At 44.4% G+C, this 17,586-nt stretch overlaps 1 pseudogene; it reads left to right on the forward strand.

The window, feature by feature from the left end:
• LOC124038781 overlaps positions 1-17,586 on the forward strand; it is a 31,741-nt pseudogene that overhangs the window by 96 nt on the left and 14,059 nt on the right.

Genomic DNA, 17,586 nt, shown 5'->3' on the forward strand with positions numbered 1-17,586 from the left:
AACTGTTTTATTAAATGCCATGATTTCAACAACAACAAAAAATCTCTCCAGGTTATAATTGAAAGGATTCAGGAATTGCCTCAGAGACCTCCTCAGCATCTGTCTCCACTGTGCTGAGCTTCTGTAAGGGCATCCTGCAAATCACAGACCCCCTGACACAGGTGTTTGAGGTCATTCTTCTTACCCTGAGCAGGTACCTCACTGTCCAGAGGTAGCAGGCCAATGTCAACCGTGTGTTTGTCCAAGTCACAACACACATGCTCCCGCACCTCCCCCTGCTCAGGGACCTACTGACCATCAGGGCCTAGATGGCCGAGAATGACCCATGTGTTGGCCAGCACCTGAGTAGGGACATCCGTGGTAAGGTGGACACCATCTGGCAGTCTGCCCTGTTCCTGCCAGACCACCTCCAGGCATATAAGGAGGAGCCAGGAATGAAGAAAGGGTTGGCAAGGAAGGGCCTACTCTCCCTAATCCACTCAGTAAGTACAAAGCTCTGTGACACCACTCTCCGTTACGGGGTCAGGTGGAGTTCCCTCCCGCTGCTCTTCAGGTTCTCACTGGTCGCCTACTGTAAAGGAGAGGATAATAAAGAACACAGGTAATCACCGCCGTGGATTTCATAAACGTGGTGACTCTCAAAGACACGTTTGATGGTGAAAACTGCAGCTTAGCTCTGCTGGCTTTGGAGAACCTCTTGAATTTATGCTTGACAGGAGACATTTACAATGTGTTGGCTGACAGGATAAAGAACAAGGAGGTTCAGTTATTTTTTTATAGGAAGGTGGTTAAGATGTTGTTTGACAATGCCAATCCCATTATATCAGCATGGTACCACTGTCTAAAAGCCCTGCTCAGTCTCAACCACCTGATCATAGAGCCGGACGTGGACGAGCTGCTGTCGGCCGGATGGATCAACTCCGACTGCACAGAGCCACGGGTTAGGAAGGCACACGAGGCCCTCATCTCCTCTGTTCTCCTGACCTACGCCAGGCTGAGGAGCTCCTGGCTGTCATCTGCCGCCCAGCAGTGGATGAGTTCCGACAGCCTGTTCCCCCAGTGGCAGTACAAAGGATGCTTAGCAGTGGATGAGCACCGACAGCCTGTTCTTCATAGGACGCTTACAGTGGATGAGCTCCGATAGCTTGTTCTCCATAGGGCACTCAGCAGTGGATGAGCTCCGATAGCTTGTTCTCCATAGGGCACTCAGCAGTGGATGAACTCCGATAGCTTGTTCTCCATAGGGCACTCAGCAGTGGATGAGCTCCGATAGCTTGTTCTCCATAGGGCACTCAGCAGTGGATGAGCTCCGATAGCTTGTTCTCCATAGGGCACTCAGCAGTGGATGAGCTCCGATAGCTTGTTCTCCATAGGGCACTCAGCAGTGGATGAGCTCCGATAGCTTGTTCTCCATAGGGCACTCAGCAGTGGATGAGCTCCGATAGCTTGTTCTCCATAGGGCACTCAGCAGTGGATGAGCTCCGATAGCTTGTTCTCCATAGGGCACTCAGCAGTGGATGAGCTCCGATAGCTTGTTCTCCATAGGGCACTCAGCAGTGGATGAGCTCCGATAGCTTGTTCTCCATAGGGCACTCAGCAGTGGATGAGCTCCGATAGCTTGTTCTCCATAGGGCACTCAGCAGTGGATGAGCTCCGATAGCTTGTTCTCCATAGGGCACTCAGCAGTGGATGAGCTCCGATAGCTTGTTCTCCATAGGGCACTCAGCAGTGGATGAGCTCCGATAGCTTGTTCTCCATAGGGCACTCAGCAGTGGATGAGCTCCGATAGCTTGTTCTCCATAGGGCACTCAGCAGTGGATGAGCTCCGATAGCTTGTTCTCCATAGGGCACTCAGCAGTGGATGAGCTCCGATAGCTTGTTCTCCATAGGGCACTCAGCAGTGGATGAGCTCCGATAGCTTGTTCTCCATAGGGCACTCAGCAGTGGATGAGCTCCGATAGCTTGTTCTCCATAGGGCACTCAGCAGTGGATGAGCTCCGATAGCTTGTTCTCCATAGGGCACTCAGCAGTGGATGAGCTCCGATAGCTTGTTCTCCATAGGGCACTCAGCAGTGGATGAGCTCCGATAGCTTGTTCTCCATAGGGCACTCAGCAGTGGATGAGCTCCGATAGCTTGTTCTCCATAGGGCACTCAGCAGTGGATGAGCTCCGACAGCCTGTTCTTCATAGGACGCTTACAGTGGATGAGCTCCGATAGCTTGTTCTCCATAGGGCACTCAGCAGTGGATGAGCTCCGATAGCTTGTTCTCCATAGGGCACTCAGCAGTGGATGAGCTCCGATAGCTTGTTCTCCATAGGGCACTCAGCAGTGGATGAGCTCCGATAGCTTGTTATCCATAGGGCACTCAGCAGTGGATGAGCTCCGATAGCTTGTTCTCCATAGGGCACTCAGCAGTGGATGAGCTCCGATAGCTTGTTCTCCATAGGGCACTCAGCAGTGGATGAGCTCCGATAGCTTGTTCTCCATAGGGCACTCAGCAGTGGATGAAATCTGACAGCCTGTTCTGCATATGACCCATCTCTTGCAAAAACTGCTCACTCTCCAACAAATGAAGAAAGTTATCCTAAGCATGAGCTATGGGACAGGCTAGAGCTTCAGAAGTCCTCCGCAGAGCAGTCAAGTACATTGTGGGGAGAGAAGATCCTCAACTTGGCCAGCAGAGTGACCAACTATGGGACTGCCAGGTCAGTAGTATGGATGCCTAGTTACCTAGTTACCACAAACCTACCAATGATCTCGCTATACCTCTCAGAGGACGAAGTACTTCATATAGCTGAAGTTCTCCTCAGCTCCCTACTTCAGAAGACACTAGACAACACCACTGAGAGGCTGTCTGTCTCTCTCATTTCCAAACATCTGCTTGAGAGCCTCATTCTGGTCGAGTTACCCATTACTCACTCTGCTGTGGTCAGATTGTGGGGATTCTCAGCAGCACCCCAGACATGACCCCAGTCCATCCAGCACTCATGAAGTTAAGTGAAGTCAGTTGTTCAACAGCTGAAGACAAAATAAGTGCAGTAACTCAGTCTGACGGTGATGTCATTGAGCCCCTTCTGCTTTGAAGAGACTGAGATGGCAGTGTGTTCTGAGATGGTAGTGTGTTCTGAGATGGTAATGTGTTCTGAGATGGTAGCGTGTTCTGAGATGGTAGTGTGTTCTGAGATGCTAATGTGTTCTGAGATGGTAGTGTGTTCTGAGATGGCAGTGTGTTCTGAGATGCTAATGTGTTCTGAGATGGTAATGTGTTCTGAGATTGTAGCGTGTTCTGAGATGGTCGTGTGTTTTGAGATTGTAGTGTGTTCTGAGATTGTAGCGTGTTCTGAGATGGTCGTGTGTTCTGAGATGGTAGCGTGTTCTGAGATTGTAGTGTGTTCTGAGATTGTAGCGTGTTCTGAGATTGTAGTGTGTTCTGAGATGGTAGCGTGTTCTGAGATGGTCGTGTGTTCTGAGATGGTAGCGTGTTCTGAGATTGTAGTGTGTTCTGAGATTGTAGCGTGTTCTGAGATGGTCGTGTGTTCTGAGATGGTAGCGTGTTCTGAGATTGTAGTGTATTCTGAGATGGTAGCGTGTTCTGAGATGGTCGTGTGTTCTGAGATGGTAGCGTGTTCTGAGATTGTAGTGTGTTCTGAGATGGTAGTGTGTTCTGAGATGGTAGCGTGTTCTGAGATGGTAGCGTGTTCTGAGATGCTCACCTGTACATTGTAGGAATTCCTGCTCCTGATAACAGCTGTAATAACCCTCCAGTAAATGTCCAAGTAAATTTCCTGTAGCATCAATGACAGACCGTCCAGTAAATGTCCAAGTTAACTTCCTGTACCATCACTGACAAACATGGGTGACTAAAACAGACATCATTCAGAATTTCACAGAATATCTCTTGAAAACAAAATAATAATAAAATACAATGAATAACGAAGTTTCTTGCCAGCTGCCTGATTCCAGAAACCTGCGAAGAGGCATTCTGACTCATTACGTCTCAGATGATGTCTGCCTTGGTAGTAAGTATTCACTGTGACTTTTGATGTGCTGTGTTATTGAGGACTGTTCATACAAATAAATGAATGCTGCTGAAAAATATGATTTGAGATAGAATCATGCAAAATCTAGTTATGGTAAAGGCACAATGTGTCCTCACTTACAACCCTGCTTCCATGCTTCAAGAGGGACAAAACAAAGCATTGGATTGGCTTTGGCATTGACTTAACATGGAATTGAAGGGTAAATGTGTTTCTTATTTAGCGTAGAAACCCCCTTAGGGCATTGCAAAAAGATTACACAGTGTCGTGTCTTTGGATATGCCTTATTAAGTGATATGACATGCTATTCTATAAAATAATTTCTCCGTAATTAATATGACCTGATTGAGCTAATCATGTAAATGTAATTAACTAGAGAGTCGGGCACCACAAAATAATATTTATAGAGCTGTTATCTTCCGAATAAACTCTTAAAGACCTAGTAATATTTTACATCAATAGCAGTCAATATTAGTCATCCTCTTAATTCAGTCTCATCTGGAAGTGGTAAATTCTTGGTTATCTGCATGAACCCTGGCGAACAAATTGAATCAGCAATACAAAATTGGGTTTAATTATTTATTTACTAAATACCTAACAAATCACACAGCATTGATTACAAATGACATCATAAAGGAAAATGTCCCTAGCGGATGGAACAGATATGACAGCTGGTTACACAAAAGAAAAGGGGCTGGTTTTGAGTGAAAGAGCGGGAAGACTGAGGGACACAGGGAGAAGCTGTGCTATCATAAATAGAGTATCTTATGCATTCTAAATTACCGCCCATTTGGAAAAGGAAAATGCAATAAATATTTACTCTGAGCTGCGCTTCGGTAGGTTGGTGGTAGATGGAAGGCCGTGTTGCCCAGCCGAGTCATTCGTCCTTTGAAGAATGTCTCTGCTGGTAAATTGAATACGTTGTAGTAACGTCGTTGTGTGGTTGCTGGGATACTCTGTCTGTTCCTTCCTAACCCTCGTTTTCAGCGGTTGTTGCTAACTCAACGGCTAGGAGGTATCACTTCTGTAGTGAATAAGAGTTCAAAGTTCATACCATTCGCAACCAAAGCTCATGCTGATGTTGGCTTCGTTCTGTAGTTATTATCTGAACCGTTCTGACATCGGACCGTCGCCCTCACGTCCTCGGAACAGGAGGTTATATTGTTGTCAAGGGCTTATATAGGAAGGGAGAGGAGGGCGTGTTTGAAAAGTTTTATAGCCCATGTCCCTTCCCAGGGGCAGGCCACTGATTGAGCAGAGCCCTATCTTATGAAAACCCAAATCTCACATTTTAGAAGCTAAAATCACATTTCATCACATCACGAATAATTTCATATTCAAACATTTAAATTGAACAACAATTCCATGTGAATCCGATAACTCTGATGTGTAGACTTTCCACTGTAGAGTTTGTCATCTTATCATTGATGAGAATATCTCAGATGACAACCAAACTGACATCATATTCATTAAGTACCACCACATATGTTCAATTGGTCGGATTTCCAGAATATAGTTAATTTCCCCCAATTGATGATGTTCCCAGAATCTCTATGTTAACCAAAGGGTTTGCAAATGTAACATCAGTAGGGTAGAGAGAGGAAAAGGGGGGGAAGAGGTATTTATGACTGTCATAAACCTACCCCCAGGCCAAAGTCATGACAACAGTCTGGCAGTCCGTTACAAAGCATGTCACGCTTCTCCTGCTTTGCACTGTCTCCCGTGTCTTGGATGTGATTTGGGGGAAGAATTGGTTTAGCTGGGAAAGCCAATTTTGGCCTGCAGCAGTAAGTGTCTCCCTCCCTGTCTGTTTCAGTGTGCAGCAGGGAGAGTGACTACCTGTCCCGTTTAATCAAGCTGAATCTGATTTCATTTATTTGATATGGCCCACTCTCACCTCACTGCAACTCTGCAGGAAGAACTAACATTAGGTGTTACCACACACAACTACAATCCCTCACTGTGTCCACAAGACTTACAAACAGGAATGTTGTCTCACTCCAATTGGTGTTCCAGTATTTCTGTTTTTCTCTGTTCGCTCTCTCTGGGTGACACTTAGTACATTGAGAACCCACACAGGATGTAGTACTTCTCTCTCTTTCCTCTTTCTGTCCTTTGTCTCTGGTTCAACTCCCATTGTCCTCTTTTCTCTCAGTTTCTAGTGAAGGAGTCTGGCAAGCAGACAACCCTGACCGCTGCTCTGACCATGCCAGTGCCGGACACTCTGCTCCGTCATGGGGAGGAGATGCTCTCCAACCCCCATGACGTGACCCTGGTGCTGGGAGCCCTGCAGTTTGTCCCCCTTGAACATCTGATCATGGAGGTCTACCACACTTCCTTTGAGTCCATCCACGAGGCTCTGTTTGCAGTCATCCAGTGTCTCCCGCAGTTTAGTGGCCTAGGTTCGATACATGTCACTTCATGCATCTTTTTATGTTTTTACCCAATCCTTGGGCGTAAGAATGGTTCTTTCTGGGGATGTTTTTAGTGGATGTCATTGTGATTATGAAACTTATATTTGATTCCTTTATTTTATCTCTCAATATTCCCTTTGTCCATGGAGTTCTTTGATGTATTTTGGAGGACGTCTTGTTCTGAATACCACTACAGCAGAGTACATTTTGCCTGGGGTTTGATAACACTATGGCAGAGCACATTTTGCCTGGGGTTCGAAAACACTACAACAGAGCACATTTTGCCTGAGGTTTGATACCACTACAGCAGAGGACATTTTGCCTGGGGTTTGATAACACTATGGCAGAGCACATTTTACCTGGGGTTTGATACCACTACAGCAGAGGACATTTTGCCTGGGGTTTGAAAACACTATGGCAGAGCACATTTTACCTGGGGTTTGATACCACTACAGCAATTTTGCCTGAGGTTTGATACCACTACAGCAGAGTACATTTTGCCTGGGGTTTGATAATACTACATCAGAGCACATTCTGCCTGGGGTTTGATAACACTACAGCAGAGCACATTCTGCCTGGGGTTTGATAACACTACAGCAAAGGACATTTTGCCTGAGGTTTGATACCACTACAGCAGAGTACATTTTGCCTGGGGTTTGATAATACTACATCAGAGCACATTCTGCCTGGGGTTTGATAACACTACAGCAGAGCACATTCTGCCTGGGGTTTGATAACACTACAGCAGAGCTGGTTGGCCTGGGATTTGATAACACTACAGCAGAGCTGGTTGGCCTGGGATTTGATAACACTACAGCAGAGCTGGTTTGCCTGGGATTTGATAACATCACAGCAGAGCTGGTTTGCCTGGGATTTGATAACATCACAGCAGAGCTGGTTTGCCTGGGATTTGATAACATCACAGCAGAGCTGGTTTGCCTGGGATTTGATAACATCACAGCAGAGCTGGTTTGCCTGGGATTTGATAATACTACAGCAGTGCACATTTAGCCTGGAATTTGATAACATTACAGCAGAGCACATTTTGCCAGGGGTTTGATAACACCACAGCAGAGCACATTTTGGGGTTTGCATCACTTCTCTGAAGTACAACACAAGGAGCCCTGTTTTGTGCACTTCTAATCTCTGGTTGGGGATTAGTTTCATATTCACAAGTAGGGGTCTTCTGATTTTCCTTTTACCCAGACACCCTCAGGGTGTGAAGATCAATCATTGTCAGTGCTGTGGATTCCTTCTTTTCCCTCCTTCCCCTGAACCACAACTCAAGCCATGCTTCTCGGTAATCGAAAACCCTAGCACTTTAATAGTCCATGTACAGAGTGTCTGATTTGTGTTTAATTTGCTGTTCACGATAGAAAAAAACAGTACTTCCGTTATTGTGTCATAAACAATGGAATACAAGGCTTAGACAGGTAGATGGAAACAGAGGTTGCATGCTAAGGTGCTAGCACAGACATTGTGCACCGCAGCAAAGGGAATATTAGAGTTGCTGTCTTGGCAAGCGAAATGGTTGGCATGCCTAGTGTTTTATCCTGCAGCCAGGAAATCAATTTTTATGTAATTTGGTGCAAACATCAGTGTCCACTGATCCACGGTGTGGACTGAAAGATTTAGTCTTGTTCATAATAATAGTTCTCGCTGAAACAAAATTTGAATCATACCTTTTCACTACCAAAATCACATTAACTTTATTCAATTTACAATACTTTGACAATAGCAAGCAACTCTATGCTATATGGTTTTTCATTCTCAAGCCCTTGTAATCTCTCTGTAATGATGCGTCTCCTGAAGGCTTCCCTTCTCCCTGAAATGATGCGTCTCCTGAAGGCTTCCCTTCTCCCTGCAATGATACGTCTCCTGAAGGCTTCCCTTCTCCCTGAAATGATACGTCTCCTGAAGGCTTCCCTTCTCCCTGCAATGATACGTCTCCTGAAGGCTTACCTTCTCCCTGAAATGATGCGTCTCCTGAAGGCTTCCCTTCTCCCTGAAATGATACGTCTCCTGAAGGCTTCCCTTCTCCCTGCAATGATACGTCTCCTGAAGGCTTACCTTCTCCCTGACATGATGCGTCTCCTGAAGGCTTCCCTTCTCCCTGAAATGATGCATCTCCTGAAGGCTTCCCTTCTCCCTGAAATGATACGTCTCCTGAAGGCTTCCCTTCTCCCTGCAATGATACGTCTCCTGAAGGCTTCCCTTCTCCCTGCAATGATACGTCTCCTGAAGGCTTCCCTTCTCCCTGCAATGATACGTCTCCTGAAGGCTTACCTTCTCCCTGAAATGATGCATCTCCTGAAGGCTTACCTTCTCCCTGAAATGATGCGTCTCCTGAAGGCTTACCTTCTCCCTGAAATGATGCATCTCCTGAAGGCTTACCTTCTCCCTGAAATGATGCATCTCCTGAAGGCTTACCTTCTCCCTGAAATGATACGTCTCCTGAAGGCTTCCCTTCTCCCTGAAATGATACGTCTCCTGAAGGCTTACCTTCTCCCTGAAATGATACGTCTCCTGAAGGCTTCCCTTCTCCCTGCAATGATACGTCTCCTGAAGGCTTACCTTCTCCCTGCAATGATACGTCTCCTGAAGGCTTCCCTTCTCCCTGCAATGATTCATTTCCTGAAGGCTTTTGACACTGTGTAAGTGTTGCCTTGAGAGGCCTTATACTGTTGGTCTGTGCCAGATAGGTGCTTAAGTGGAGGCAGATGTGCTCTGGAGAAGGGCATGTCTTTGGCGTGAACACTGGAGGATGTGTGGAAATGATTACCTCGCCAACTGATGACTCATAGGAACATGGTAGCTCCTGAGCCTGAGAATTGAGGGCATTTATTTCTCTTTCTCTCTCATTGGGAGACTGATAGCACGTGGCACCTTCCTCTCCTCGACCCATACCAAAACAATTACAGACCTCCAAGAACAGGGTCTAACAACCGTCTGACAAATATAGACCCACACAAATGCTTCAGTTTGATTATGTATTACATTTTTTTCATCAAATGTAAAATGCTTTAAAAGCATGTTATAGCTAAATGTAATAGAATCTAAATGTCTTTCAAATGCAAAGTTGTCGAAGTTGAACTTTTTGTAACGTGGCCCTTTTTTGGAATGTGCCCAGGTGAAAGTTATGCAGTTTTACCTCAACTGTTTGTACCACCTGGAGGCCTCCTCATTCACGGGGGGAGACAGAAGGGTGAGGCTGAGAAAGGTAAGGCCATCGGTTCATTTAATCATTTATTCACTCACTCAGCCACTACTTCGTACGTTAATCCAAGTATTCACCCATTAACTCATAATCTCAATTGATAGGAATGACATTGGCATTTACAGGAATTGTGTGCATCCTATATATTATTCAGCAGTTTCTATTTTCCTGCTGGTTCCCATTAAAGAACAGCGACCAACCATCTTCATGTGTACTAAATATCTTCATGTGGACTAAGTGTCTTCATGTGGACGAAATGTCTTCATGTGGACGAAATGTCTTCATGTGGACTAAGAGTCATATGCACTAAATATCTTTATGTGGACTAAGTGTCTTCATGTGGACGAAATGTCTTCATGTGGACGAAACGTCTTCATGTGGACTAAGTGTCTTCATGTGTACTAAATGTCTTCATGTGGACTAAATGTCTTCATGTGGACTAAGTGTCTTCATGTGGACTAAATGTCTTCATGTGTACTAAATGTCTTCATGTGGACTAAGTGTCTTCATGTGGACTAAATGTCTTCATGTGGACTAAATGTCTTCATGTGGACGAAGTGTCTTCATGTGTACTAAATGTCTTCATGTGGACTAAATGTCTTCATGTGGACTAAGTGTCTTCATGTGGACTAAATGCCTTCATGTGTACTAAATGTCTTCATGTGGACTAAATGTCTTCATGTGGACTAAATGTCTTCATGTGTACTAAATGTCTTCATGTGGACTAAGTGTCTTCATGTGGACTAAATGTCTTCATGTGTACTAAATGTCTTCATGTGGACTAAGTGTCTTCATGTGGACTAAATGTCTTCATGTGGACTAAGTGTCTTCATGTGGACTAAATGTCATCATGTGTACTAAATGTCTTCATGTGGACTAAATGTCTTCATGTGGACTAAATGTCTTTATGTGGACTATATGTATTTTTCAGCCTAAAGAGCACTCTTAATCATCACACCCCTTGACAAATATACTGTATGACACAGACAGCCTGTTGTTTTAGAAATTGACATGATATTTAGCCTGGGTTCCTCCCAAGGGAGTCCTCTGTATAAATATGCTGTCTGTGTCAAACAACTCCAGCATGCATAGGGGATGTGATTTTCGTGAAAGAGGTCATCTTAATGGGAGATTTTAACATGAATTATGAAGACAAGTCATGTGGGGAAACCCTCAAACAGATCACTAATACCTTTGACTTTATACAGCTAGTTAAAGGGCCAACCAGGGTGACTTGTTGTTCTAAAACAAAGATTGATCTGGTGTTCAGCAATAAACCAGAGAGAATGACTAAATCATTCAATATGGTTACTGGGCTATCTGATCATAATCTGACACTTATGACCAGAAAGCTTTCTAAGAGCAGGCTTAAACACTCCTGTTAGAAAGCCGGATCAACTAAGAATACCTAAGAGTGTGTAACGATTCTCGTCCTTGTCTGATGAGAATCTAAAAAAAGTGAACAGGGAAAGACCATAGTAACACTGCACCCCCCCCCCCCCCACTGGTTTCAGCAATAGTGAAGGACACTCAAGCTGTCTTCACCTTGAAAAAGGTGATTATCTCACTAAATAACTCTAAAGTCAAAGATGTTTTTTGGGCTGGACTCTACCTTTCTTACAAACTACAATGAGTCACTCATTGGCCCCATTACTAAGGTCCCCTACATATCTATTGGTCAGGGGGTGTTTCCAAAGGTCTTGAAGTCGGCCATAAAAACGGCCATCATTAAATCATGCACCCCTGCTGATGTAAGAACTACAGGCCCATTAGTATATCACCTGTGGTGTCCAAGGTGCTGAAAAGTGTGTAGCAGAGCAACTGATTGCCCACCTCAACAACAGCCCCTTCACATTACCCGCCATGCAGTCCAAGATGGACAAAGAGTAGTTGGGGCTGAATTTCTAGACCCAAGTAAAGCTTTTGATACTGTTAACCATGTGGTTCTCATCACAAAACTGTCCAAGTTCAACTCTTCCCCCGATGCCTTGAGATGGATGAAATCATACAGAGAAGGCAGAACTCAGTGTGTCAGAGTGATGATGTGGGCGTGCCCCAAGGGTCAATACTTGCCCCTCCTGTTCAGCCTGTACATGAATGATCTGCCTTATGTCTGTACTGGGTCTGAAGTTCAAATGTATGCAGATGATACAGTGATATATGTGCATGCAAAGAGCAAACAACAAGCTGCACAAGAACTCACTACTGTAATGGTCCAGGTTACAAAGTGGCTCAGTGACTCGTGTTTGCATCTCAATGTGAAAAAAACAGTCTGCATGTTCTTCACAAAGAGGACAACTGATGCCACTGAGCCAGATGTCTGTGTCAGGGGAGAAGCTCCAGGTGGTATCCGATTTTAAGTACCTTGGCATCATACTTGATTCCAATCTCTCTTTTTTTAAAAGGTAACTAAAAGTTCAACCTAGCTCATTTCTGATTCATGCGAAATTGTTTGACTACAGAAGTAACAAAACTGTACTTCAATGCTATGATACTCCCCCACTTAACATACTGCTTGACTAGTTGGGCCCAATCTTAAGTACCTTGGCATCATACTTGATTCCAATCTCTCTTTTTTTAAAAGGTAACTAAAAGTTCAACCTAGCTCATTTCTGATTCATGCGAAATTGTTTGACTACAGAAGTAACAAAACTGTACTTCAATGCTATGATACTCCCCCACTTAACATACTGCTTGACTAGTTGGGCCCAATCTTGCCGTACAACATTAAAACCCATTCAGTCTGTCTACAAACAGGCTCTCAAAGTGCTTGATAGAAAGCCCAATAGCCATCATCACTGTTACATCCTCAGAAAGCATGAGCTCCTGAGTTGGGAAAATTTTGAGCAATACAATTGACGCATGTCTTGTATTCAATATCCAAATGGTCTAGCTCCCCTCGGCTTAGTACTTTTGTTAAACAGAAAACGCAAACTCATGGCAGAAGATCCACAAGGTCTGCCATGAGAGGTGACTGGATAGGTTCCTTAAGGAATAGCACCTTTAGTCAATCTGCTTTCTCTGTGAGAGCTTCCCCTGTATGGAACTATCAGACACACACAACTGCACCACCTATCACACCTTGAAGACATGGCTAAAGGCCAATCAGACTTGTGAACATAATACCTAGCTGTGTTTTGTTGCTTTCCATGTTGTCTGTTGTCTGTAGGTGTGGAAAAACTTTGTTGCTATTATGGACTTTTGTTTTGTTGCTTCTGCTATTGTGCTATTTCTCTGTCTGCATGCTACGTGTCACTTGTTATATGTTCCTCTGTCTGCATGCTACATGTCACTTGTTATATGTTCCTCTGTCTACATGCTACGTGTCACTTGTTATATGTTCCTCTGTCTGCATGCTACGTGTCACTTGTTATATGTTCCTCTGTCTGTCACTTGTTATATGTTTCTCTGCTCTGCATGCTATGTTCCTCTGTCTGCATGCTACATGTCACTTGTTATATGTTCCTCTGTCTGCATGCTACATGTCACTTGTTATATGTTCCTCTGTCTGCATGCTATGTTCCTCTGTCTGCATGCTACATGTCACTTGTTATATGTTCCTCTGTCTGCATGCTACGTGTCACTTGTTATATGTTCCTCTGTCTGCATGCTACATGTCACTTGTTATATGTTCCTCTGTCTGCATGCTACGTGTCACTTGTTATATGTTCCTCTGTCTGCATTCTACATGTCACTTGTTATATGTTCCTCTGTCTGCATGCTACGTGTCACTTGTTATATGTTCCTCTGTCTGCATGCTACGTGTCACTTGTTATATGTTCCTCTGTCTGCATGCTACGTGTTGCATGTTCTATATTCTATGTCTGCATGCTACGTGTTGCTTGTTCTATGTTTCTCTGTCTGCATGCTACGTGTTGCTTGTTCTATGTTTCTCTGTCTGCATGCTACGTGTTGCTTGTTATATGTTCCTCTGTCTGCATGCTACGTGTTGCTTGTTCTATGTTTCTCTGTCTGCATGCTACGTGTTGCATGTTCTATATTCTATGTCTGCATGCTACGTGACTCTTGAGTTTCTCTGTCTGCATGCTACATGTCGCTTGTTATATGTTCCTCTGTCTGCATGCTACGTGTTGCTTGTTCTATGTTTCTCTGTCTGCATGATACGTGTTGCTTGTTCCTCTGTCTGCATGCTACGTGTTGCTTGTTATATGTTCCTCTGTCTGCATGCTACGTGTTGCATGTTCTATATTCTATGTCTGCATGCTACGTGATGCTTGAGTTTCTCTGTCTGCATGCTACATGTCGCTTGTTCTGTTTCTCTGCATGCTACGTGTTGCTATGTTCCTCTGTCTGCATGCTACGTGTTGCATGTTCTATATTCTATGTCTGCATGCTACGTGACGCTTGAGTCTCTCTGTCTGCATGCTACATGTCGCTTATTCAGTTTCTCTGCATGCTACGTGTTGCTATGTTCCTCTGTCTGCATGCTACGTGTTGCTATGTTCCTCTGTCTGCATGCTACGTGTTGCATGTTCTATATTCTATGTCTGCATGCTACGTGACGCTTGAGTTTCTCTGTCTGCGTGCTACATGTCGCTTGTTCTATGTTACTCTGTCTGTATGCTACATGTTGCTTGTCTGCATGCTATGTGTCGCTATGTTCCTATGTCTGCATGCTACGTGTTGCTATGTTCCTCTGTCTGCATGCTACGTGTTGTATGTTCTATATTTTCTCCATCTGCATGCTACATGACGCTTGAGTTCCTCTGTCTGCATGCCACGTGTAGCTTGTTCTATGTTCCTCTGTCTGCATGCTACGTGTTGCTTGTTCTATGTTTCTCTGTCTGCATTCTACGTGTTGCTTATTTTCTCTGTTTCTCTGTCTGCGTGCTACGTGTTGCTTGTTCTCTGTTTTTCTGTCTGCGTGCTACGTGTTTCTTGTTCCATGTTTTTCTGTCTACGTGCTACGTGTTGCTTGTTCTCTGTTTCTCTGTCTGCGTCCTACGTGTTACTTGTTCTCTGTTTCTCTGTCTGCGTGCTACGTGTTGCTTGTTCTGTTTCTCTGCATGCTACGTGTCGCTTGTTCTATGTTCCTATGTCTGCATGCTACGTGTTGTATGTTCTATGTTCCTATGTCTGCATGCTACGTGTCGCTTGTTATATGTTCCTCTGTCTGCATGCTACGTGTTGCTTGTCTGCATGCTACGTGTTGCATGTTCTATATTTCTCTGTCTGCATGCTACATGACACTTGTTATATGTTCCTATGTCTGCATGCTACGTGTTGTATGTTCTATGTTTCTCTGTCTGCATGCTACATGACGCTTGAGTTCCTCTGTCTGCATGCTACGTGTCGCTTGTTATATGTTCCTCTGTCTGCATGCTACGTGTTGCTTGTCTGCATGCTACGTGTTGCTTGTTCTGTTTCTCTTCTGTTTCTATGTCTGCATGCTACGTGCTGCATGTTCTATATTTCTCTGTCTGCATGCTACATGACGCTGGAGTTCCTCTGTCTGCATGCTATGTGTCGCTTGTTCTATGTTCCTCTGTCTGCATGCTACATGTTGCTTGTTCTATGTTTCTCTGTCTGCGTGCTACGTGTTGCTTGTTCTCTGTTCCTCTGTCTGCATGCTACGTGTCTCTTGTTCTGTTACTCTGTCTGCATGCTACGTGTTGCTTGTTATATGTTACTCTGTCTGTGTGCTATGTGTCGCTGGTTCTATGTTCTCTGTCTGCATGCTACGTGTTGCTTGTTCTGTTATTCTGTCTGCATGCTCCGTGTTGCTTGTACTATGCTTCTCTGTCTGCATGCTACGTGTTGCATGTTCTATATTTCTCTGTCTGCATGCTACGTGACGCCTGTTCTATGTTTCTTTGTCTGCGTGCTACGTGTTTCTTGTCCTTTGTTGCTCTGCATGTGCTCACGGCTCATTGTTTGTGTCAGGGTTTACCAGAATTGGACCCAGAAGCAGACCAGGACAAGGTGAGTATAAAGATGGTGAGTATTTATTAATCAATGAGAACGTGGAGGTAGATAGTTCCAGATGGAGGAGCGGGCAGCAGAGGTGGGTTGATGGGAGTGGATAGGCAGATCCAATGGATAACAACACACTGGCGACGAGCAGACAGGGATGGGGTATAGGTTCCGGGTGAATGGCTGTAGACAAAACAAACGGCGGTAAGTTAAAGGCAAGCAAGACGTACAAAACAATAAAACAAAACAAACTATAAACTGGAGGCTGGTTCGTGGGCACAACATACTGTTCATGGCTAACGATCCGGCAGGGAATGGATGTCAGGTCAGAGCTTTTGAAGGGGAGAGGTGATGATCAGGACAGGTGTGCAGATTACTGATGGGATACAGGTGCGGGTGAACATCGATCTCCCAACAAGCTAATTCGCCCGGCAACCAGACAGGGTGCGTTCCAGGACACCGGAAACACTCCAGGACAGAAACACAGGCAAACACAGACTCAGGAAGCGGGATTCGTGACAGTTTGTCTGTATTGTTATTGTAATTGTTTTTAATAACCTGCCCAGGAACTGGGGTTGAAAATTAGCCACCTGGCTAAAACTGGCACTTTTACTGAAATGTTGATTAATGTGCACTGTCCCTGGAAAAATACAAATAAACTCAAAGTCGTGCTGCCACCAGGATAACCAGTCCTGTTAGTAGGGCAGGAGTATTGCAGGATAAAGGAGAATATGATAGGTGTGTTTTATCATGTTATATTATGCTATTTCACACATGAAACTGGGCCTATTTCACACATGAAACTGGGCCTATTTCACACATGAAACTGGGCCTATTTCACACATGAAACTGGGCCTATTTCACACATGAAACTGGGCCTATTTCGCACATGAAACTGGGCCTATTTCACACATGAAACTGGGCCTATTTTAAATCAGCAGAGCTCATCCAGTGGAAAGAGAGAAAGGAAAAAGAATGGTTTCCCTTTAGTAATGTTATATTTCTGTAGCTGGTTGTATGCCTTGCTGGTCCCCGAGGACTGGATCAAAAGCAATGTGAGGGAAATCTAACATTCCCACTGAGGATGACAGAACTGTCGTAGGAGACATGAAAAGCACAGTGCACAGCGGGAGTCCAGTACAAGCTTGTGGATGGACACCTTTTAAAGTCCTGCACTGCTGCAAGCATCCCTGATGAGTTGAATCAGTGTTGAGGAGCTGTATTCAGCTTTGTGATCAACATATTCAGAGATACATTATGTTTTCCTGTTTCTAAAAGGAGCAACATAATCTCAACATCAAAGCCTTCCTGACGTTGTTGACGAAAAGGAAATCATGACATATTCAATTATGCAACAGTAATTGTCTTCAGATGGGGTTTATTTTTAGAAATAATATATAACACGTTGTAAGTGTTTGTCTTCCTCAGCCAAAGGAGGCCAACTCTGTACACATCTAGGCAGACCTCCCCTGTTCCAGGCACAGGAGGAAGGGTCAACAAGAGGAGATGGAGAGGAGCAGCTTGTTGATTTGAACTAGCATATAAGGCTCAGTGCATCATGTCCTGGCTGGCCCTGTGAAATATAGTAACCCTCACACGTGACAAATTGCATGGAGACTGGGTTGTTTAACAACACCTCTCACCCTGACAACAGTGGCCATATTTCTCCTCTGTTTGTTTTCAGCAAGTGAGCTGTGCTTTACTGTACATCTAATCAGTCAAGAGAGGAAAGCAGGGATGGAGAAATTGTTCCAGCCGGGCCTTTGTGTTCTCTAATGGGCTATACTGTTTGTTTCATGCAGACTGTGAGCATAAACATTAGTTTATACACAATTAGAATGATTAAATAGCTTTTGTTGTTTTATTCTGCTCTTAGCTATCATGATTAATGTCTCAGTTTATACAAAACCCTGTTGTTATTGTTCTGCTCTGTTACAATGCATTGAAAATATATTCATTCTCAGCCGCACCCTGGAGATTTGA

Source organism: Oncorhynchus gorbuscha, linkage group LG06, assembly GCF_021184085.1.
Source record: "Oncorhynchus gorbuscha isolate QuinsamMale2020 ecotype Even-year linkage group LG06, OgorEven_v1.0, whole genome shotgun sequence".
Taxonomy (NCBI): Eukaryota; Metazoa; Chordata; class Actinopteri; order Salmoniformes; family Salmonidae; genus Oncorhynchus; species Oncorhynchus gorbuscha.